This window comes from Protopterus annectens, chromosome 4.part0 (assembly GCF_019279795.1).
Source record: "Protopterus annectens isolate FY-2018-M chromosome 4.part0, PAN1.0, whole genome shotgun sequence".
NCBI classification, from domain to species: Eukaryota; Metazoa; Chordata; order Ceratodontiformes; family Protopteridae; genus Protopterus; species Protopterus annectens.
In genome coordinates, this window is record NC_056733.1 from 1722205207 (window position 1) to 1722225001 (window position 19795).

A 19795-nucleotide genomic window follows, 5' to 3' on the forward strand; every position below is an offset into this window, starting at 1 on the left:
CAGATTGAGGAGACATGATCGGCCTTTTACAAATCCGAATTGGGTAGGGTCCAGAGTTTGGAGATTACCAGTGTCTTTGTTTATGAGTTCCATGATGATACGTTCCATGGCCTTGCAGACCAGGCTCATCAGGCTAATGGGGTGGTATTTCCTGGGGTCTGTCATGGCTCCCCCTTTGTGGAGTGGGATAACCGTCACAGTGTGCCATTCAGTGGGCATAAAGCCTGAGGTGAGGCTATGATTGAACATGGTACTTAGGTAGGGTGCCAGTTCATTCTGTAGTTCGTGTAGAACACAGCCTGGGATTTTGTCAGGTCCCATGGATGCTGTGCTCTTGGCTTTGGAGAGTGTGTTTTTTACCTGTGCAGCCATGATTACAAGAACTTTGCATTTGTCTGGTATAGAGATGGGCCCTCTAGGGGGTGAGAGGGTGGTAAAGTTACACTGAAATTATCTGCCAGGATGTTGGCAATATCAGTTGGGTCTGTATATTTAGTGCCATTGTGCTGTAACTCAGAGCAGATCTGAGTGTTGTCATTGAGATTCTTGACATAGCTATAGAATGCTTTGTGGTGGTCTTTAAAGTCAGTGGCAATTTTGTTTTCGTAACTAGCTTTGGAAGATTTTATGAGGGATCTCAGCTTCTTACTGAGGTTGACCAGGGAGTTCCTCCAGTCATGGGATTTTACAATTTTTTGCAACAGTTTCTTTCTTCTGTTGTAGAGTTTGTTTATGGTAGAGGACCACCAAATTGGCTCCTTTATTTTGGAAGATAGCATCTTGGTTCTATTAGGGATAACATGATCCATGCACTTGTGTAAGTGCTTATAAAGTGCATTTGTGTAGGATTCAGCAGTTGTACCTCTATTGTCCTTCTGCATGGATTCATGAAGTTTGCCACTTCTGTCTTAAGAGGTGTGAAGTTGGCTTTGGAGAAGTTTTTTATGGTGGTATCCCTAATTGGGGATGGGGGCGGGATGTGGATGTCAAGGGTGATTAGCTTGTGGTAAGATCTGACCAACTAGGAATTGACCTCTGGTGTGGAACACTGGTTGCCCATGTTGGTAATGACCAGGTCTAGGATATTGCTGCCCCTGTTGGGGGTGTGAATAAGTTGATCCAAGGCGCTGGAATTTATGAATTCCAGAAAACGAGCAAAAGAGTTGGTACATGAGTAGTTTTCCCATTAGTTTCTTCTAATAAGCTAATATTATTACATAGTGGTATGTAAAGGGCAACTGAAGAAAGCTTCTTTTGTTTATTAACATTGAGAAGAGAGAAAATAAGTTCTATACTTTGTAAGATTGGCATGTTAGTTTTGAGAGGTGAGAAACTTAGACTGTTGTTATATACTATTGCAATGCTTCCGCTTTTTTGTGTAGTCTGTCAGATTTAATTATATTGTAGCCAGGAGATAGAATTTTTTATATGGGGTTTTAGTCATGATTTAGTAATATAAATAATATCTGGTGAGTATTGAAGAAATCATGCTTATAGGTCAGTAACTTTGGAATGCTGCAAATGTTAGTGGAAGTAAGGAAAAGTTGTGTGGGTGCTGTGTAGGAGTGAAGGGTAGAAAATGGGGAAATGGATGAGGCTGAGGGCCAGGGTTTGGATGCATGTCAACACAAAGACTGATTTTAGAGATGAGAGGATAAGGATTTGATAGTTTTTGTAAAGTATATGAATTTATCCTAGGATATGACAAAGTGAACTGAATGCTTAGATGTTTTGTATTTGAAAAGGTGAATAGGTTGGACATTAGATGTATTTTAGAAAATAGATAAGAAGGAGGGTTTGCCTGACTGAAGATGGGGTGGCTGTTAATATGTCAGTGTGAATAAAGTGTAGTAGAGACATGAGGATGCAGACGGATAACATGGTAGATAAAGAGGATTATGGAATAATTAAGGGGAGATCATAGCTAATTAAAAAGGAAAATAGTTAAAGGAAAAGGGAGGAAGATGAGGATAAAAATAGATGAGAGAAGAAAGGGCTTGCTGGAGATTCCAGGCAGGGTGTTCCCTTATTATGAAGATGGAAAACGGATAAGATCTTAATAGAGTATAGTTAGAGAAATGTAAAATATAGTGTGGTGTGGTAAGGTGATATTGTGAATTAAAGGAAGTATTAGGAGAATGATTAAGTGGGGAATGTGTAAAATAAAAGGTTTGTGGGCATTATGTTTTCTGTCAGTATTATGAAAAGAAGGGTAATATTGAAGAATGACTTGCTGAAGAGGAGAAGTGAATATTCTATGAGGGGGAAAAGGAGAATAAATGTTAGAACAATAGAGAAGAGTAAATTGAGGAAGCAGAAAAGAATAAGTGTGGAGGGCAGGTGACATAAGATTGTAAAGGGGTGGTGAGAATGCTATCGGATAATGAGGTAGTAGTAGGGATTAGTGAGGCTATTAGTAAGATGACAGGATAGAAATCAGGAAGGAGAAGGGAATATGTTCAGTATAAATTTAGATAAAGTGGGGAGTAAGAATTAGGAGTAGATTAGTGGAGCGTTGTGAACTCAAGTATAGCAAGGGTGAACAGAGTGGATTAGAACTCCCTACAGATGGCAGTATTAGCCTTAGAAAAACAATCAGTGACAATGGTGGTAAGGTTTAAACAGTAGAGTGGGTGGTTGTGCTAAACTAATGTGAGTAGCTTAACAGGACACTGGAGCACACACAGTTTAAAAAAGTTGCTTGTGGATAAGAAAGCCATATATTAAGGACAAGCTACTAAGAGGCAAGAAAGCCATGTGTATTAAAAGTAAAATGGCTTTAACAAGCCTGAAGTACATTAATGTATGAAGTGTTCTTTTTCTTTAGCAGTAGTACTGGCTGAAAATTCAGGTGTACAGATGGTTTAGCAGCTTACCTAGTAGCAGTGATTTATATTGTCCATAACAAAAGATGTTTTTTGCAGGCTGAAAATCAGCCTAGCAGAACAGAGATAATTCTATACAGAAAGATGAGTAAACTGTCGACTTTTAAGGCTAGGTGCAAGGGTCAATCTTGCAAGAGTACTGGCAATCTTATATACCATCTACACTGAAAAATATTTTTGCAGGTTGCAAAATAATCTAGCAAAACAGAGATAATTTTATGCAAAAGGAATAGCATCCAACAACTTTCAAGACTGTGTGGAAGGGATAATCTTGTAAATCTAGTTACAGTCTTGCATACTGTCTACACTGAAAAATATTTTTTGCAGGCTGCAAATCCACCTAGCTGACAAGAGATAATTTAATGCAGAAAGATGGAGAAACCAACAACTTTTGAGACTGGGTGGAAGGGACATTCTTACAAGCCCTGATCAGCTATGTTTCTTTGTGTATGTGGTGGGGGAGGTGAGGGCACTATATGTTGTTGCAATAACATTATCTCTTAGACACTTAAGCATAACTTCTTAAAATATTTCATAGCAGTTGATGTGAAATGCTTTCAAAGGCCTTGCTCATGTCACAAATAAGTAGCTTAGTTTTTTGCCAATTTATATTTATTATTTGCAATCACACATCTCAATTTCTAAGTGCAAGAAATTTATACATAGTCAAAAATATGTAGCATGTCACATTCCCATGACCCAGCTACATGCTGCAATCAAATATTTCTTTGATTACAGTATAAACAGAATATCATACCTATTACTTTTCATCATATCCTTTCAAAACAGTACAAGTACTTTCTTCCTTATTTGCATACCTTGCCCAGAAAGAAACATACTTATTCCACAGATACACATGCTCTTTGGCATTTCGCACATTCAAAATTATTTCCATTACTGAAAAAATGCAAAGGTCAAGTCTCAAAATTGTTCTTTTCCCAACATAATAAACATTACAACATCCGGTGCTTTAAACCCAACGGAACCATTAACTATTGCAGCACATTTGATATTTATCAATAGACAAGCCTTATATTACTTTTATTCTTACCACAGGATAACTCTTATTTTTGAATGATTCTTGCACAGTTCTTGCAACAGACAATGTAAATTTAGGATTCCAGTGGTGCATCACACAGTTCCATACAATTCCAATCTCCTTGAAAGCTGGAGTATTTAACAAATTAGGCATGCTTTCTATATCCTCTTATGGTTTATGTAGAGACTTTTGCCTCTTAACAGCATTTGTAGAATTCATCAAGGGCATTTCAGCATGCTTTCCTGTGTGTGTCTTCTAAAGTCACACTTCTTTTTTTAAGAAGTTTTTTTATTACATTTTAACAATACAGAGTTTAAACACAGAAATATATTGAAGACATTGTGTGCTAAACAAAACAAGAAAAAAACAATCATATAAATAAGAACAACTAAAGTATTTACAATGGTGCCTAATTAAAGAAATTAGCAAGCTACTAAAAGAAAACCAATTAAGAGTAACACTAAAAACTGTGTAAATTGGTTTCTAGTAAAGTTATTAAATTCAACTACAGATTATAAGAAAAAGATGTTCTAATAGTTCTGGATTTAAGTCAATTCTTGACTGCATCTGCTGAAGACAGCATGAGCTCTTTTTGGTGAATTACATCCACAAGCACAGAATCATCTAATCAACCTGACTGCATCTCCTGAAGTATTAGCTCTAGCATGTCATTCACTACCTTGTTTTCCCTCCATATCCCCAACCAGAAAAAGAGGAGATTGGTGCCCTCGTTAAACTTTCTCTTGTTAGTATAAATATCACCTCACATCTCCACTGAAAATAAACTGTATACCCAATCATCAAAACATAAATTAAAATTCTGAACAACTGAAAATCATGTCCTCATTGTAGTGTGAACAAGATAGTATTTATTTTAAGCTTTTGATATGGTTCTAATAAAGCAAATTTATATTTACCTTTTCTAGCTACTAAATGTAACCAAAACTTGGGAATATGGTTTATATTCCCATTTTCAACCGATATCCAGTTTTCACTTTTGTAATGGACTCAAGCCCCCTTTTCATGCTACACTTCCCTTTTGATTTTTATTTATTTAGAATTAAGGTAATCTATACCAAGAATAACTAATAATGTCAGTTACTTGCATTTCATAGAAATAGTACCTTACCCTAAGCATTTTGCTGCTAAAGTCCTTAAGACCATTTCCCAGATTTATCTTACAGCCATAAATTTTGATATAGAAGACAAATGTAGGACTTTGCCCCAAATGCCCTGACCTAACTGCCTCCTGTTATGCTCTCTCTGCCTATATTCCTCATTGCTAAGGTCAAATGTGTCATATTGAAACCTGCATACACCTATACCAGTTGTAAAGAAATGCATACTAGATTTTATTTCTTAACCCTTTTACTGAAATTGTAATCTAAACAAATCTACAGTTCAGTTAGACTTACAGCACACTATTCCCTTTCCCCATACACATTATTTAATAATTAGCTTCTTCTGATTAATTCTGTTGAACAATCCTACCATAATTCCCATAAGTTCTTCCTTTAGTATTTTAGTCTTATGCCCTCAGAAGTTTGCAAGTGCCACAAATAAACTATATGGGGAAACTACCAGTACTGTGATTTATTCCAGCTTTATCACTGATGTAGTATCAAATTGGTTAATAAACTATATATTATACACACATGCATGCTTACATGCATAAATATTGAGCAAACCACTTCAGACATGCAACCCTGGGTAATAAACCACAATTCTGGAAACATTTTGAATCTTGTTTCCACTATGTTTCTCATAATGACTTATTTCTGCAACATCCTACTTTAATATATAAAAAGAAATAGATTTTGCATCAGAGTATCTCCCAACTTAGGCCTGAGCTGCAGTATTCCCAGTCTAAAAATCCAAAGTGCAGGCCTGTACTTGAAAATAATAAAGCAAACTGAATACCCCAATGCTAACACAATTACATTCATTTATATATTCTACTACATTTTATCATCTCTTTGCATGTTTTACAATTGAATTTTATCATCTCTTTGCATGATTTACAACTGAATCAATAAACAAGTAAATAAATAAATAAATAAATCAAGGCCACAGTATATTGCTCTCCATTACATATGGTGCAACCCATTTTAAACACACACACACACACACACACACACACACACACACACACACACACACACACACACACACACACACACACACACACACACTCACTCACACACATCCCTACCAGTTGCAGTCATGATATCATACTAACAGCGGCTATATGTCCAGCAAAACGAGATAAATGATGGCACAACTGTGATAAAGTGACAAGAAAGGTCAGATCTTTTCATCACAAACTACTTCTGTACTGACCAATTATACTCTGCTTACTGACTTTCTACACCTAATATATTTAATTGTGATCAAATAATGAATAAATAAATAATGTTCTTCAGACAATTGCTGTCAGATAGACACAGACTACTGCATCCCACTACAAATCACTAACACAAACATAAACATACTTTTTTCTAGATGCTTTACCCTCCACCTGCTGTTATCAAACCTCCTTCTACTGAACTCAAGCTCTTTTTTTTTCTCTTGTGGTGGGAAGTCCCTAGTTCCACTATGGCAAGAGTCATCTAGAAGCACCACCATACAGACAGGTACTGGTGTTGCTTGTGAGGTTGCTTGTGTTCTTCCTGCCACGGAGGCAATGACTATATATTTGTTTCCCTATACTGAAATAGTGAGTAGAAGAAGACCAATTTGCTTTTTCTCAGAGGCTCATAGTACCTTTTTATATGAGTGCTCAGTCCTGCACATCCATAATTAAGTCTGTCAACATCACCATTGGCTTGATGAGTTGAATGTCTACCCCCAGGTCACACATATTCATTTCAGTCTCTCCTTTAAGGAACAGATAATGTTTGTGGTCATCTTCACCCAGCACCCTCCGCCTCCCAGATAGGTACACCCTTCCACCTCTGCTAACACATTCATGCACTTCAGCACTTAATCAAACACTTCAAACATGGATCATAGCCAGGGCTTTATCACTGAATGACAGCAACATGGGCTGCATGAATGCACACACACATGAAAACACAAACTCTGCTCCCACCAATCCTGCCTTTTTATTGATTGATCTGCCCTTGACAAAACCAGTCTGTTGTTGATCCAGCTGCATAAAATTATTTATACTGCAATTTAAGAGGGAAAATGAGATATGTTCCAAGGCTTGAAAATTAGTTTATTTACACAGATGGGCCTGTAATTGATTTGGTCTGTGTAGTAAGATCCTCTTTAAGTAGTTTTTTCAAGCCTGAAGAATACACCTTTGACTTGATTAAGTGCAGGAGGAGTTCAGAGAGGTCATGACTGGTACTATTAATTAGACACCAAGGAAAAATGTCTGTGCCCATGGAAGTGCTGACTTCATTTTTAAAAAGCACAACCAGGACATGTTCCATGATGATCATGGAATTTCAGAGGCTAATTTTGTCTGCAACTAAATTAGCTGTTTCTTTAAGGTTAGCATGGGAAATGCCTTTCTGGTTTAGTTCTGCACATTGCACGTTATTTCTCAGGTTTTTTTTATGTTACAAAAGTAGGATTTATAGTTAGGTTTAGTCTCCCATGCCAGTCTTAGTTCGTAATAAGCTTTGACCATTTTGAGAATTTTTACTTTAATTACTTGCTGAGCTTTTTGGTTAAGTTCTTTAATTTCAGTAGATTTGTTAAAAAGCTTTTGCTTTTATAATCTATCTCAGAGGATTACAAAATGCCAAGTAGATCCTATGGTAAAATGTCCATTACACATCCCAAATACACCCCAAATAAAAATTTAATATTATTATTATGTCCTGCATTACTTCCTTGGGAAAACTGTTGTTTTTTATTGATAAGTATAGGATGTGAGTCTTCTAGTGTTTTTTATCTAGCCCCTCTTTTGTCTAGTAAAAGCCCAGTATAAGTCATATGAGATTGTCACTATTGTTTTGGTATAAAAGTATATAAGGAAACATTTCTAGGATGGCATTTCACTGAAGAAGTGTGGTGGTGTTCTATCTGTGCCATAGAAATGCTGCCATTGTCACCAAATAAGGCACTGGGGAGTCTGGATGCTGTGAATTATTGGTTATCACTTCCTGTTTCTCCATTCACTTTCATGTCATGGTAAATTTGCTTAATGATCAAGGTGACATGAGTCTTGTAGCCATTTAAACCCTACTCTGTTTTCTTTCTTTTCCTGGTAACCAGTAATTTCTCTGCTTTCACTAATTTCTGTTTAACATCTCTATCCACATTCTCCATCTGTGCATGCAGCATATGTTTTTATATTCCATGCTGTTCCTCTTTAATTTTACCACCTTAGTAAGTGGTCTTACTTCTTAATCCCTCTAAATTGAAATTTTAATCCATTCTGTTGTACAGTCATGAGCTGTCTGTACACATCTAGATTAATTACTTGTCCAAACCCTGGGATTCAATAAACTCTGTGTCGGTTCCGCACAGAGCCTACATGGAGTTTACATGTGCATGAGGTGGTGCATGACGAGTGGCAATGGTGCTCACCACTGCACAATGCATATTTATGCAGCACACCATGTCTAAGTGAGGTTTTGCAGCTGGCAACAGTGTTGCTAGCCAGGAAACCATATAAGCAACTGTGGATAGCAATTCTCTTTAAAGAAGAGTACCTACGGTCTGCAGTTTTGTGTGGAATGTTACAGTGATCACCAGGGCATCACAGGTAGCTCTCAGTCAGTTAGTTCAACACGTCTACACAATGTCCAACATAATACGCAGATAATTAACCAGAAATAGAGATATATTTGACATAGATGTTGTAAAAAATGTGGTAGAATGAAGCTCAAATATACCTCTCAACCTCTTGGAGCAAGAAATCTTGACAAAGCCATAAATAATGGAGGGGCAAATGGCCAAAAAATAGGGACAGATTCTTATATTACTCTTAAAAACCTAGGAAATTGATAGAATGATAGGTTTTCCAGTAGCGTGAATTTTCTGAACAGCATGAAGTTTGAAACTTAAATGGATGTCATTATTTTCTGACTTCATTCTGCAATGGATATGCCATGCCAGAAAACCAAAATGTTATGAGGAAAAAATAAAAAATATAAGACAAAAATGGGACATTCTGCACAAATTAGGACAGATGAGAAACATGTATGTAATATTGAGTCACATCAGTCATGAGATCATTCCAATGATATGACAGAAAGTCACAAATTTGATAAGGAGCACATCTGGACATTCTGGGAATATCTGAACTGTTGAGAGGTATGAATGTGAAGTTTATGGCCCAAACACAGTATAGGATAGCGTATCTACAGTCCAGAGTATTGTGATATCCCGTTACTGGCATTCTGTACTGAAACTGTGTAAATGCTCTTTAATGAGATATGTACTGCCATGTAAAATGAACACTTTGAGGAAGTGTATGTATTGAATAGGGACACACAGATGAATTGTAGAAATGAACACAGGAAAAGAGGAAAGGTAAAACAACCTAATGTACAGCAGACGAGGGCATGCCAATAGAAGATGGCTGTAGCAGCAATCACATATCTATATGGTACAGTAGAGACTGTACAGTGAAAATGTACTTTATGTGACTGTCATGCAAGGTGACATAAAAATGTGGAGGATGTCTGTGTGAGATAGGCATCCTTACATGATTAATGCAGAGGACATCTATCAGGGATCTGGCATACAATTGTGGTAGGATGCATACTATGAAGCTGTTCAAAGTGATATGCGTAAATATCAGTGTACTCTCAGTAGAGGTCTCCAGTAAGGTGGGCTCAGGTAAAGGTTCATGGAAAACATTAAAATAAAACAACCACAATCATGGACAATATCAGAATATTACCACCCGTAATCTCATGCCTCTAACATAACATATGTGATTTAGAAACCAAATACCAAAAATAGAAATAGAGAGATGCTGGACCCAGTAAAAATATCTCTAACTTAATCAACCAAATTTAGGGGCGCCGAAGTCTCAGGACCATAAAAATATTAATGGTGTTCATTAAATATTTGTATAGTCCTGAGCTTTCAGCACCCCTAATTTTGTTTGGTTAATATATGATTTAGAGTGATAAGAGACAACTTTGCACACACACACACACACACACACACACACACACACACACACACACACACACACACACATGCACACACACTTAAACAACTATTATGATACATCCACACTCTATGACAGAAACTACGTACACTGTCCTGGCAAGGTAACATCTGCTGCAAGTCTTAGGAGGGACACTGCTATACCTGTATTTGACATTATGAGTAATACAGGCTAGTTGCCTGTTGTGCATGACATTATACATACACACTTATATATATATATATATATATATATATACAGCACAATCTGCACTGTCATTGAATGATTTACATGTCATTAATGTTGTCAAACACCCATGTATGTACTGTAAACTCTCAGTTAACTGGCACCCATGGGGACTGGTAGATGCTGGATAACTGTAGTTTCTGGTTGCTTGAGAGTTACTATTAAAATAGGCCAGACTAATACTGTACCTGTTCTATTTGCTTGGTTAGACTTGTTCTTGGGTTGGGGAGAGAGGGAATTTATTCCTATCTCCCTTTTTAAAACTCAAAAAATTCAAAAACGTAAGGTATGTTTCTACAGGGGGGGGCAGTGAAAGTGCATCTTATAAAAATTGTACTGCATTTCTTTGATATTTTTTTACCAGTTGCTTGAGTTCCCATTAACTGAAAGTTTACTGCAGTGTGTGCATCAGCAGAACAGGTAGCACACATGTACCTGGTGTAACAACTTGATTGGTGTTCTGCACCATTAGACATTCATGTATATTCCAGAAAAATAGTTCCTTGGTATGGCTAAAGCTCACTGAGACAAAAGTGGTGCACTTATTTTACACATCATTGGAAGATGTGTAGGGAGGTACATAAAGAAGGGTGCATTGTACTCAGTTATTGGTGTGATGAAGTCTGGGAACTATGAAGGTATTACGGCCTTTGATGCAAATGTCCTTCACATACCCAGCACTTGTGCTACATTCAAGGGAGTAGTCAGCACTGTGATCACATGCTGGTGGATGTTGCACTTACCATATACAAATACAGACCAGTAAGTAGACTTTGAGGAGGCAACCAACCTGTGACAAATCACACAACAAATTTACCTAGGTTTCGTCTTTATTCAGACTTCTTCAGAATACAAATGATAAAAAACCCTCCCTTTTTATATGAAACACATGATAATGACATCATCAGACAACCAATACTAAAAGGTTAGCTTTCAAAATAAAAGCAACAGTACAAGCATTGCTAAAAACAATTTGCAGAGACCTGAACTGAAAACAGCCCAATAAACTACTGCAAATAAGCACTAATCATAAAATCAACAATGAACTTTGAATATACATGTGTGTAAATGCAAAAATTCATACAATAATCAGACCTAGCCTAAAATGTTCCTTAGTCTCAAAATAGGCATGATGCTAATGCAGTCATTGATGCCTGGAAACACCAAAGCATTTAGTTTCAACTGCCATTTCATCTCACAAATGTCTAGGTGCACTTCAAGCTTTTTACCTTGGTTGTCAACCTTTATACAGCAGGTATTGGTTGACAACCAAGGTAAAAAGCTTGAAGTGCACCTAGACATTTGTGAGATGAATTTTTGCATTTACACACATGTATATTCAAAGTTCATTGTTGATTTTATGATTAGTGCTTATTTGCAGTAGTTTATTGGGCTGTTTTCAGTTCAGGTCTCTGCAAATTGTTTTTAGCAATGCTTGTACTGTTGCTTTTATTTTGAAAGCTGACCTTTTAGTATTGGTTGTCTGATGATGTCATTATCATGTGTTTCATATAAAAAGGGAGTGTTTTTTATCATTTGTATTCTGAAGAAGTCTGAATAAAGACGAAACCTAGGTAAATTCGTTGTGTGATTTGTCACAGGTTGGTTGCCTCCTCAAAGTCTATTTGCTGGTCTGTATTTGTTCTGGGCACTTACCATATACCCCAGGACACAGGTCACACACCTATTGGTCTTATTTTAGGGTATACATTATACTTGAGTTGTGTGTTTGCGTACCTTACTTAACAAATCTCCTCATGTTTTCTTGTCATTGCAGGTGTTGTCATGGTTGTGGCAGCACTAGTTTATATGTTTTGATACTGTCTGTATTATTCTAATGACACAGTTGGAGTCAATGATTGCTCACAATCTGTAGGCCTTCAGGCAGCTGTTTGGACTCAGGATGTGTATGTCATCTGTGATGTCCATCACTTAAATAATGGACAGGAAAGGGCCTATCAGACAGCTCTGATGTATGGACCTGATCACTGGACCTGAGATACAGGTGTCTTCATACATTTCAACATAGTGAGAAGACATGTATGTAATACACTGGTTCCAGTAGGTGATATAGCTGTTTATGGCCACATATGACAGTGTAAGGTACTGGATTCTGAATGAAGAAAAATGGTTTAATGATATGGCAAACAACCGATAATAGTGGCATTTATGCTGGATATATGCTGGTGAAGCTCTACTGATCTGATAGTTTTGTTGTTTTAAATGAGTTTACATTTTGAATAAATGTCAGTGGTACTGGGATTTGATTAAAGAATCTTCTGCATTATTAGATGATTTGGTTATAGTGATTAGTAATCTTTCTCTACAGCATAAAATTCTATTGGGGGAGTGGTGTTGTATTACATGTACCTAGGCCATGCAGCAGGGCATCACTGAATGAAGTAGAAGCATGCCTTCAACAGCCCATACACTTGTTCATTCATGTTCTTTTTTAGCGACCAGACATAGTTATAACCATGTTCTGTTTGATTTAGTGTATTTCTTATAAGTGTCATAAGGTAGGGTTCCAGAGAATATCCATCATTACCAGCAGGATGGCCCTATGGGAAGTCACCCCTCACAAAACATTGGTACAGGTCACAGCTGTGAGGTGTGTTGGACTTGTGGTAACTACCTGGGTGGCTATCCTGAAGACTGTAATGCAGAGGGAATCATCTACATACCACATGGCAGCTGGAGTGATACATTTGATGGCTCATGTACCTCCTTTACAGTTCACTGGATAGGTCCCTTATTTCAATTTGGGTAGAGTCTGTAACCCTCAGTACCTCAGGTAACAAATTGTAGTGTAGAAATATCAGATGTTGTTGGGTCTCTCCTCTTGGGTATACACATACCACAAATGCTTCCCCTCATGCTGAAGTATGTGCTAAGAAACTGATGGAGTATTCTCAAGGTAGGTGCCTGAAACATGCCATCTGTATCCTTAGTGGTTGATTGAAAGGTCCTTGTAGCTAATACACGTGTAAAGCCACACATATCCTAGTATCCACTGGGTTAGGTACTCCATGACTCACATGGGGCTTTAGACAAATTTGACACATATCCACAGCTTCTTGAATGAAGTCCTTGTCTATACGGTATTGGTGCCCAATATCATTTTTGTGGAGTCATGAAATTTTAAGCATGGGCAAATGACCTGGCACCTCCAGGAGTGATACTGTGAACCATTGCTTGCTGCTGCACCGATAACAGTCTCTTGACGTTACTTATTTACTATTGTGGCAGTGACTCCAAGTATTCTTTAGCCATGCCCTTACTCTTAACATTAACATTTGGCCATGTTCAATTTGTTCATTGCACAGCCCTTTTTAGTGGCATTTCTATGTTTATGAATCAGTTTGCGTACACCAGAGCTCAAAAATGTTGCTCAGTACTATGTCATTTAATAGCCCTTAGCATATACTGCTCCTGACTATAATCTTGGACAGCCTGCCTCATGGAGGATGTGCTTCTAAATCACACCCCCTGAATTTCATCTTCTGTCCATTGCCAGATTTCTACAAGCTAATGTAGTATATCAACTTGTCTGGATGAGCCTTTCCATAAAAAAAAAAATCCAAATTTGTTTTCTTGCTGGTAAACATTGCCATTTGGTGTTAGTCTACTAAGTTTAGACAGTCTTGAAAACTGACCTTTTAAGGTATTTCTTTAAATGTGATAAGAATGGTCATTGCCAAAATGCAATTAATTCAGAAATGTAGCTTTTCAGAACACCAAAGCATTAGATTCAGTAATTTAGAATCGAACTCAGTTCTACATCTAAGAATGTGATTTTGTTTTTGGCTAGAGTGTTACAAATGGGCAGACATGCTTTAATTGAGTTCATCATTAAATTAATTAAGTTTTAAGCTCAAACCATACAAAGAACAAATAATCATCAATAAATCTAACATAAAGCAGCACATTCTCAAATTAGGCCACTTTGTAAAGAAAGTATTCCTATAATTTCAATAATACCAGATTATATTATATTATTTATTGATTTATTTCCATTTGTTTACCAGGATACTCCAACTGAGTTTATGCATGATTAAGATTTAAGACATATAGTACTATTTACATAAACTATATTTTTTGCAGAGTTCGACATGTTTTATATTTAAGATAGAAATAGCAATTTATTTACCATCTGAATAGAAGATGCTGATATGTTAAGTAGTGAAGGCTCAGAGATAGTAGTTGAAAGGATGGATAAAATTTAAAATTATTGGTAGCGAAGGAGTAAAAAAATGCAGTCAACTAAAAGTTTGCAGATTAAAAAATAGCATCAGTATGTTAACTCAGAGAAAGATATGTCTAGGTGGGAAAGATGAGTAATACGGATTTTAAGTACATGAGCAATTCCTCTTTGAAACCAAATGTATTTTAACTTGTGTTGGAAAATAATGTAGATTCTTTCAACTCTGACATCAAGAGGTACAGAGTTCTACAGCTTGGTCACATGTACAGAGTACAGGAAGTTATCATAATGATTCTATGATTTAATCACTTTTAAAAGCTTGTATTTTTGAGCTATTATATAATGGACTGGAATATAATTGTTAATAATACATATTGGTGAGTACTTGTTAGGTTTAAATAATATATTATGCTTAGTCTTTAGCTGACTAAGAGTGATATGATCATTTTGTTCCAACCAGTAATTTCTTTGCAAATTATTCCAGTGTTTTGTTTTCATAAGGATCTTAGCTATTTCTTTAATGATATTGTTATAGATTTGTTGTTTGCAGATTTTCTTTGAGATATTGTCAAAGTCAAAATCAAAGTAAACTTTATTGTCATACAGATCAACACAAAGGAAAAAGTGAGTATCACTGCACGAAATTTCGATACTCAAGCTCGAACCATATGAATGACAATTTACAGAAGGAAGATAGATTAAATTAAAAAAAATAAATTAAATAAAAATGAATACAAAAAATAAGATAAAAAAAGTAAATAAAACAAATTTGAAAGCTCTATTTACATAATAAACAACACAACTACAAAAGCATGAATAGACTCAGTTGAAATATAAGGATATGCAAAAAAACAGTACTACAATAAATAAGAGACATGTAAACGTACCCACCAGCAATATATACCATAAACTTACAGTTCACAGTTTTCATAGTACAGATAGAGATGTACGAAGTGAGCTATTCAGAGAGATTATATAAACAACAATGACATATTGCACACAAATAATGTTTTACTCTTGTAGCGTGTTAGGCTATAGGTTTGTTATTCAGCGGTCTATGTGTGGGAAGAAGCATTATGGAAACTGGATGTCCTGCATCTAATGCTTCTGTAGCACTTTCTTGTAGGCAGGAGTTTAAACAGTCCATAAGCTGGATGGTGTGTAACCCTCAGTAGATTTTGACCTCTCCCACAGCATCTGTTTAAATATATGTCCTGCAGGGATTGAAGGTTGGAGCCAATGATTTTGTGGCTTGTTTAACAATCTTATCCAATGCCTTCTGATCAGCTTGAGAGCAATTTCTGTACCAGACAATGACGTTGTTTGTCAGTACACTCTCAATGATGGCTCTGTAGAAAGTGAGTAGAACCTGTGGGGGGAGTTTAGCTCTACGAATTCTCCTAAGGAAGTGAAGATGTTGTTGAGCTCTCTTTATAAGGTAGGAAGTGTTTGTTATATTGGTTAGAAGAGAAGATGAATATAAAAAGATAGTAACAGTGCCTGAGTTGTATTTAGTTATACTATTTCAGAGATGCAGAGCTTAGCTTTGAGGAGCATAACTAATTTTTGTGAGTTTTTGAAGTTATATCATGTGTTTGTCAAAGTGTAGTTTATGGTCAGTAATAACTCAAAGCTTGGAATGTATAACTTGTTCAGTTAGAGTAATGCATTGTGAGGTGATGATATTGATTCCTGGACAAATAAAATTAACTTTCTGTTGGCATTAAGAAGAAGTTGTGAATAAGTAAGCCAATGTTCTTATTGGTAAATGTTTTGTTGCAAACAGAGCTAAAGCTGATTCAGGAAATGGCAGAACATATTAAAATTAAATGAGTCTGTGCACTAGACGATGTTAGCATTGGGTAGAATGGAAACTTTATAATTAAATATGTGCTATAAAGGATATATCCAAATATCCATAAGGCACTCCAATGATAATGAACTGAAAATCAGGAAATGTTTGTAACTATCTGATTTCTTGTGAGTGGTTTGAGAGGTAACTTTTGAACCATGTTAAGGTATTTGAACTGAGATAAATTTTGGCTAATCTTGGGAGAAAATTATGGGATATAGTGTCAAAGACCTTTCAACAGTCTAGGAAAATGAAGGCAACAGAACTCCAAGTTTAACTTGCAGAAAGTGCTGCCCCATTATTACTTTCTTCTTGTATTGAAATAATTTGTGTTCATAGTTAAATAACATTTTCTAAGACTAGTTCATTTAAAGAAAACAGAACGTTAATGTTTCTAGATGACAGGGATTATATTTTATACAGCAAAATTCTTAACAGATATATTTCCTCATTTTATTGGACACAAGCCTTTAAATATGCCAGTTCTTAGCATTTATATATCTAAGCCTCTTTTAAAAATGCCATTAATCTTTTATATACTTTAAGGACATTCATAACTTTACTGTCCAAGTACACAGCTAAAGGTTCTGTTTTAGATCCATGTGTAGCAACAGTTATCGGGGGGGGGCAAATATATTTTATTTACCCCTTCTAAACACAACACTCTCAACACAAACTCCTTCTCTATTACCAGCAACAACAACTCATCCTTGGAACTGGTGTCAGAAACCAAGTTACTTGGGGTACAAATTGACAATCAACTCAAATTCAACTCCCACATACAACTTAATATAAAAAAAACTCATCAAAAACTAGGCATGCTCTACCGACAAAATCGCTACCTTACACCCTCAACTAAAATCACTCTCTGTTCTACATTCCTTATCCCTCTCTTCTATATGGAGCCCCACTCCTAACTAACCAATCTTCCCTCAAAACACAACTTTCCTCATGCTACAACAAAATAGCCAAATTTGCACACAGTCACAAAGCATCTACCCATCACTGCTCTTCTCTCCACAAACTCAACTGGCTTGAACTAACCAATCAACTCATCTATACTCAACTTTCTCTAGCTCATAAGCTCATTTTCAAACCCTCCCTTTGTCCATCCCTTTCCTCTGCCTTTAAAATGCATCTTCCCAGAACTAATAACCAAAACCTAATTGAGTTATACAAACCAACTCGTCCCCCAGGTAAAAACCTCCTATCCTATGGTCTAGCACATCTCTGGAACTCTCTACCTCCAGCCATTCGTACCATTTCCAACCACTATTCATTCAGACAATCTCTTCACTCTTAGCTACTAACCCAGTGGTAATGCTCCTGCACCCATCCATCATATCTACTGACCCAATGGGAATGCTCCTGCACCCATCCATCATATCTACTGACCCAATGGGAATGCTCCTGCACCCATCCATCATATCTATTGACCCAATGGGAATGCTCCTGCACCCATCCATCATATCTACTGACCCAGTGGGAATGCTCCTGCACCCATCCATCATATCTACTAACCCAATGGGAATGCTCTTGCTCCCATCCATGTTAATACTACACAGCCTTACCTCCTCTCCCTCTTTTCCAACAACATGCTTGCTTCTACCTCACAAGTAAGGACTTCTCAGTATTTCTTCAGAAATGTTTTCCTTTTTCTAGTCTATATCATCTGTAACTGTCTGTAACTGTCTTCTGAATGGTATTCTCTAACTGCATAATCTTGTAAATAATAATGTATACTTCTGTATTTTCTGTAATGTTTCACCACCAGTTTGGTGCTCAAACTGCATAACTTGTAAATATTGTCTCATGCTCACACTGCATAATTTGTTAATATTGTTTGATGCTCAAACTGCATAATTTTGTAAACATCGTAACACATATTGTAACCCTTCTTTCTGGAGCTTTTCTCCCCAGGACTCCATTGAAAATGGGTTCATATTGTCCCAATGGACTATCCTGGTAAACCAACTACAAATAAATAAATAAATGTAGTTCAAACAAGTATGTTGTCTTTGGATTATTTACCTGAAAGAAAATTAATTCCTGGTATCAATTTCTATATTTAGAAATTAATCTAGAACATTATCAATTAGTTTGTAAGCATATAGCAAATATTATCTACGTTACTTAAATATAAGAGAAATCACTTAAAAAATAAAGTTAATTTTCAGAATTGTTTTAGATATTCATTATAATTAAGCCATGGTTTATGTCCATTTTCATAAAATGGATAGTCCTCAGTTTCAATTTTCTCATCAAGAGACAGATTGAAAAAAATATCCTTTTACTAGAGTTACTAGATATGTTTTTTTTACATATGACTGAGAAATAGATTAAAAAGTTTATAAAGTACTTATCAAAGGGAGATTAGATGTGCCCCTCTTCCTTAAAGTATAAATGATCACCAGTATTCTATTTAAATTGTTAATGATGGCAATGACCTTTATAGGCATGGACAGTTATTTTCGGGGTACAAATAGTGATTGTTCTCTCTGTGGTTTATTTGTACACAGATCGTTGTGACATGATACTTTCTTGTATGCTAATTCCATTGGTTGTATTGTATTTTGCTGTTTCTGGACATGTCAGACAACTAGAATCAATAAATCTCATAGTATGTAATATGGAGATGAAGAAGTGTAAATATTCATTGGTTTAATATGCAAACACCCCATTTTTCTTACAGCAAAATGGATATATCTTTGAACTTGTATCTTTACAGGTGTATATAAAGACAGGGTTAATGACTGATAAATACTTTGAAATACCAAGAGCTGGATGCAGAATTTTAATACAAAAAAAACTTGAAAGGATAAAGTCAATTAGTTAGTTTATATAAATGATGAGAACTGCCATTAAATGATACATTTTCAGAAGAGCAATACAGTAGATTAGTTTTGTCTAAAATAGAAATAACAATATGTCTCACCAGCAGACTAGAATTCATTAATTTGCTCCAATGACAGCGTCCTAATGACAGTTATTCATAGTGTAACCTATGCACAATCCTGGTAACTGACAGTGGTGAAGTTAACATTGTGCACAGTCCATCATTAGGGCAGTGACTTTGTATGAGTCAGTTCAATATCAGGATTATGTGGAACAATACTTTAGACAACAACTGCATGATATTTTCTGCATGTGGATGGTAGGTAAGAGTTTCACAACACTTTCCTAAATTTGTCTTTTCTAACCTTCCTACATAGATGTGACAAATATATTGATTTACAGAAATTAAGATTTGACAGATACATTAATTTATAGAAATTGTTTAATGACAGATTGTTTATGCACTTTATGTATTTATTTCTTTGTTTCATTCTTTCTTTCTTTTCTTGAATTTGAAAACTGGCACCAGTCATCATGAACATTTTCTCATATATTACCTAGGATCAAGTTCCAGCAGATATATGGCCAGACAGAATTTGATGTAGATATACAA